Here is a 6,362-nt window from a genome sequence, read left to right as displayed (position 1 = left end):
TGTCCTACAAGAGCCTTGTCTTGTCTGATTTTAGTAGCTAAACAGGGCCCGACTTGGTCAGTATTTTGAAGGGAGCAGCAATACCACTTTCTTTAGGCATTTTCTCTATTGTGCTTTAGCCTTAAAAAGGCGGTGCTAATACATCCCTTGTGTCAGTTTCTGTAGTGTAGTAGTCATCTCGTTTGCCTCACGTGCGAAAGCTCCCCGGTTCAAAACAAGGCAGAAACGTAGTTTATGACTCAATGTTGCATATCAGTCTCAGAAAAGTCCGCCTGAGCTTACCACAGGTAGCTTTGACCTCTTTGTAGCTCCATTTGATGTGCTGAGTTGATGCCTACTGTCTGAAAAAATGGGCAGTGTGAGCTGTGCTTCTTGCCTTGCTCAGCCTCCTCAGAGAAGCTCATGTCAGAGGAAGAAGTCAGAGTGCAGGACACTGATCAGAGACTTTGTGGAGTGGTCTCAGCCTAACCACCTGCTCCTGAACGTGGACGAAGGAGCTCATCATAAACTTCAGGAGGAGGACACCTGTGGAGCCCATCACCATCCAGGGCCAGAGGGGGATGTAGTAGACCACTACAAGCAGAGTCTACTGGTCAGCCTGCTGTGAGAAATGACAGGGAAGTGAGTACCCAGTTTCTGGAATGGCTGGTAATAACCATCGATAGTGATAACCCATGGATTCTCGTACATAGTAGCTGGTACACTCTCTGAAGAGCACAGAGAGCAGCTGATGAGAGTTATGTGTAGAGGACAACGCCAAAGGCACCTTCAGTGAGTGTTACTCCTCTGACCTCGTTTTCTCTGTGCTTTTCAACAAATCACTAATCCCATGTTTCCTGTTTGAAATTTTCAATGTGCTGCATGTTCATACACAGGCCAGTTAGCTCAGATGGTTAGAGCGTGGTGCTAATAACGCCAATGTCATGGGTTCAAGCCCTCTACTGGCCATGCAGTTATTAACTTTGAACTTTATGCATCATTCATACTCATTACAACCACAACAAAAAATACAGGGCTTTCATACTAAAGATCATGGTTTTGCCCTAACCGTAAATGTCTGGGTATTTTGGTTTTCTCCCACTGTCCAAAACATGTATGTCAGGTTGATTGTTGACTCTGAATTGCCCGTAGAAGTGTGAGGTTGTTCCACTTTATGTGGCCCTGCGATGGAGTGCTGGCCTGTCCAGGGTGTACCCCTGCCTTTATCCCAAAGAGAGCTGGGATAAGCTCCAGAAGATCCCTGTGACCCTAGTTAGGAATATGCGGATATAGATAATAGATGGATGACTGCTGTACTGACTGACCTGTGGGAAACATTTCTTTTTATGCTGATATCATCTGCACACTGAACAATTAATTTTAGCTCTTGAGCCTAGAAAGTTTAGAAGGACTGTCTCTGTTTCCTTCCTTCCTATCTCCTTGCGCCATTCTCCTGTTTCATAAAGGATTCATGTTTGTCAGCTCCTGTTCACTAAACTAAATTCTCCAGTAAAAGTCGATCTCTAAAAATTTGTTCCAAAATAAAAAGGTACAAAATGATGTAGTGTCTCTGGGATTTGAATAGTGTGCCACGTTTGCTGTAGAAGAGTCAAGCATGAGTTGGCCTTAGACTGAACAAAGTGTCTAGTGTAAAATCAGTCTAGGCCTCACCCTCCTCTGGCCTTGGATTTTAGATAGAATTCCTACTAAAGTATTTGCATTCATTCATTCATTTCTGAATTGACACAAACATAGTAGTAGATTACACTGGATAACACAGATTTTTTTGAATACGTTCAAGTGTATCTTTTTGGGCTGTTAATCACAAAAATATAGTGTGATTCAACCTATCGTGTACCATTTTTAAAAAAAAAACAACTATTTTTGTATTGTCTTGTGGAACTTGCACAGGTTCTGAAATTATATTTGTGTTGAGCTTGAAGCGGTCTATCATAATTACCAAAAGTTTTTCAGGAGAAAAAACTTTTGAAAAAAAATTTGTCCAGTGTTATTTACAATTGAAATATCTTTCTCATGAGTCGACATGGCAAATTTTTCAGTTAGAACCTCTTAGAGCTGTTGGTATTTGCTTGTTATGCTAGACTGATTTGATTGATTGACAGCCAGTGCTGACAGTGCAACATAAAATCTTCCAACAAGGGCCAAATATTACTCATTTTGCGCTTCTTGGAAATGAGGGTGTGTTACTTTCTGTTTCTTTTGAGTTAAACCAAGACCTGTGAAGACGTCATATTAGACTTGACATTGAAATTAATAGTTTTTTTGTTTTGTTTTGTTTTTTGAGGATATTGATCTGGAGGCAGAGAGAGAGAGTGGGAACAAATGGTCTTGGGAGTCTATGCTGTCCGACACGAAGGAGCAGAGCCTACCGATCCACCCAATGTCGGTGTCATCATCGAAGGATGTGAAGTGCTGCAGGATCTGAGAGCTGTGGCAAGTGGATGTGCGCTTCTGCTTGGCCTCATCTATTGCCTAAACCTGAGCTATCCCAAGGACCTGAAGTATACATTTGAGTTTCTTCAGAAAGTTCTGATGGAGTTGGATGGGAAAAAGCTGTCCGTTCAAGTGCAAATCCTCAAAAACAAACTTCATGAGTAATGTTATCTGTGTGCTGCAGTACACACTAATTCTAGACCATAAAAGGAGCATATTTGGATTTTGGACAGCTTCTGTATAAGCAAACTGTAACCTAGAGACAACATTGATTGATTTCAAATAATTTTGGGACCATAACCTGCAAAAATTCAAAAACATTTGCTGATTTCAGTATCCGGCTGTGAGGGGATATCACCTAAAATATACAATGCATATAACACTTCTTGGACTGAATTTTATTGGACTTCTGTCCTGACTGGACACACACACACACACACACAAATTATGTCAGAAAATTGACTTTTGATTGAACCATAAAACCAGACATATTCTGTGTGCAGTTTCATAGGGCACATCTTTGAGTTTTGAGTGACTTTTTTTTTAAAATCACAAAGTATTCTCTGCTATTTATGTCTTTTTTTTTTTTTTTTTTTCTTGTATGGGAATCCTAAGACTTGATTTAAAAACAAACTTTTCCATTATTAGGTTGGGGCTATAAAATGTGTACTTTGTGGAAAAGGGTTATTTTAGTGTGAGCCTGTCAGTCAATTTAAGTTTAAAAGTATATAACATTTAAAAGTACATAAAAAGTACATAACTTTAAAAGTACATAACTGTTTTGCAAATTCCTTGTTAGGTCTTTTAAAAAGTTGATGTGTTTTAGTTCTGCATTTGCCTTCTCGATGCACAGGGTTATAACCAGGAAAGATATTTACAGTTTAGTTTTAACTATAACATGCACATGCAAAATGTTATATTCAGGGCAACAGCACTTCCCACTTTGGTACTCACTTCCCAAATTCAGTAAAATGTTTACATAGTTTGAAAAGCAATTATTTGTAATTTTTTTTTTTTTTTGCAATTTTAGTTTTAGTTTTTTTTTTTTAATCATTTTGTAAATTTTCTGTACATGTTTATTTACCTAATTTAGGTACCAGTTGGGTGTAGAAGGTTTTTTTTTTTTTTTTTCTTAGTTTAATTTTACGTCATGTAAGTTTAATGTCCTGGTACCTTTTTAGATAGGATTTGGCAAAATTGCAGTATGATGTTTGGCAAATTACTCACTCTGTTTCTGATTGGAACTCTTTATTAAAGTCCAGTGAAGTTACTTGAGTTGTATTTATTCCACCCAATGCATTAAACAGAGCAAATATGGTTCATTCATACAAAGCACAGTCAACAAAATCGTACCGCATTAATGTAGGTAGTTTGTGTTTAATAAATTGAACATAACTGTCTCAGGTTAATTCAACATGCCTTAAATAAACTGAAGATAATAGAATCAAATTAATTCAACATATCTGCATGAGGTAGCATTTAATTAATAAAGTGTAGTTACACTAACTTAATAACATGGTGTTGCATTTAATTTGCTATTATTTTTACTAGTTATTCAACCAACTTTTGTGGGACCGGTTGACATAACTAACTTGATTAAATCCAACATTTCATTTCTTTGAGTGATAAGGTGATATAAATATCACTGCTATTGACACTTATCACTAGTTTCAGGCTATCTGACTCAGACACTCACGTTGGAAAAGCGGCGGAATAGCTTTGCCAACCTCTGGTATTTTCCTCAGTTGTACATTTTTATTCCAGGTTTTTTCAGAAATATCTGAATCTTATATACTCCCACTGACAATGAGACAAGGAATTATCATATTAATTCCAAAACCTAATAAAGACCCCAGATTAATAGAAAACAGATGACCCATCACTCTTAGAAACTCGGACTATAAACTGCTTATTTATATTTTCACTATTCGCCTTAAAACAGGGATTTCAAACCTTATTGCAGAAACACAATCTGGCTTCTTAGAAGGTAGATCAGTACGCAATAACACAAGGCTGGTAACTGATATCGCTGAATAGAGAAACATAATTGAAGATGGTGGTTTTCAGAGATATCTTGAGGGGTCACAGAACTACGTCTCTTGAACTATTTGGTCCAAAAGAGCCTTATGTGCGACAAAGACACAAGCGGTTTTCCTCCCTGTTCTGGCTCCATAAACAGCCCTCTCTACACTGTACAGCCACCTTTAGCTTTTGTGTAAGAAAGAAGTTCTACAGTTGAAGCTACCTAAAAGTTGGCTGGTGTCTAATATTTGTAAAATTAATCTATTACAATGACACAACTTGAATTCAGTTGTCAGGAGCAGCTAATTCTTTACAGATTCATGATCTAACTTTGCTTATTGTCTTAAAAAGCTAAGCCACCATGTAATAAAGTGCCCTGGATCCCGGGAGCTCCCCTTCTCTGCTGATGAGCTCCAGGCACACACACAAGCACAGACACATGTGCTGCTGTTTCATAACATGAATAGACTCCATGCAGACAAGTGCATCATTAATCCTTTCAGTAGAGGTTTCTCAACATTAACACTTAACTTCTTTAAGAAAAACTATTTTTGCCAGTTGGAGTGAGTGGATAGAGGTGTAGTGAATATATATTTGTTGTCACAAACCGGCTTCGTGTCATGGAAAATCCTTCAGCCAGGGCAGAGTGAAGCCATTGAACCCCCACAGACACTGCTCTTCTCTTTTCTTCTCTCCCAGTGTTTGAAATCAAACTCTCCAGTCGACAAAGTCTGAACCAAAAAGGTTTATTGCAACAGTAACACATAAACCTGAGTGAACCCTGGGCCCAACTGCCTTGGTTCTTTGTTCTTAGTCTTATAGACTATTTTGGAGTCAGGAGAGGGGGGCCTCTGTGCACAATGACCTTGTACAGCATAAAAATCCCTTATTGCAGGCATGCTATTCACTCCTTGGAGTCATCGAATACATTTACTTATGGCCTTTTCTTAGGTCCATCTTATGGCCAAAGAATTTTTTGGCTACTTGATTTAGTAAGTGAGCAATTAAGGTTAAAGTGAGGTTTTGGCTCATTTATGAGTGCTGGCTTGCTGACTGTGCACCAGCTGCAGGGCCTTGCCTGGCCCACTGGGAGCAACAGAGCACCCTTGACTGATATTCTCCCATTAATGTGTACTGGGTGAAATTAAAACAAACCAAAACTACATAACACATATTGAAAATATTTTTCAGGTTAACTATATAAAATTTAAAAGAATACTTATAAAAGTGCATAAGGTTACGTAATAAATGCATATATTTCAGACTAGCATTTTGACTAATATCCCACATCTCTTCCCCCTTTGTGACTTTCAAGTCACACCATCTCCCTACTGGCTGTTGTCAAAATCCATCAAGCTTGGCAGCAAGCCGCTGTCCATTGCTCAGGTGACCATCAAGACGATGACTATCACCTTGAGGGAACTTTGACAGCAGACCTGAGAACAGTTGGAAAACATCCCCTCCATACTTAGCTTGGAGTGGGTAAAATCCACCCGTACTCCTGTCCCGTCCCTATATCCCAATCACGCAAACAATGCTCAGGAGTATGATGCTTAAGATTGCAGAAAACAAAAGTAATTATAATGATATAACGTCTATTCATCGGGGATCACATTTCTGGTATCACACAATCATAAAATGTTTGTAATAACTATTTCATAGATATTTAACATGCAATGATCATGAATATGAGATCTCTATTTGCTACTATAAATGTTACCATCTTCTTTAATATGCTGTTTTATGGTGTTGCAATTCTAATGCTCAGTTTTTATTATGTAATGGTCATCAAAATTGAAAACACAGCAAAATCAGTCCGTTATGATGGGGGGGGGGGGTCATGATGTGTCTTCAACCCAGATGTTTTACACATCGTAGAGGGTCCTCACTGTGGAGAGGTTACTAGC

General features: G+C 38.5%; 1 non-coding gene across 1 annotated transcript; it reads left to right on the top strand.

Annotated features, from left to right (window-relative positions):
• The first annotated feature begins 874 nt into the window (after positions 1-874).
• trnai-aau (transfer RNA isoleucine (anticodon AAU)) lies at positions 875-948 on the top strand. The gene has a single exon. It is a non-coding gene; the product is annotated as a tRNA-Ile (tRNA).
• Positions 949-6,362: the final 5,414 nt, after the last annotated feature.

This window comes from Mastacembelus armatus, unplaced genomic scaffold, assembly GCF_900324485.2.
Source record: "Mastacembelus armatus unplaced genomic scaffold, fMasArm1.2, whole genome shotgun sequence".
NCBI classification, from domain to species: Eukaryota; Metazoa; Chordata; class Actinopteri; order Synbranchiformes; family Mastacembelidae; genus Mastacembelus; species Mastacembelus armatus.
The sequence above is the reverse complement of the archived record's forward strand: the minus strand, read 5'-3'. Positions and strand labels throughout refer to the sequence as shown.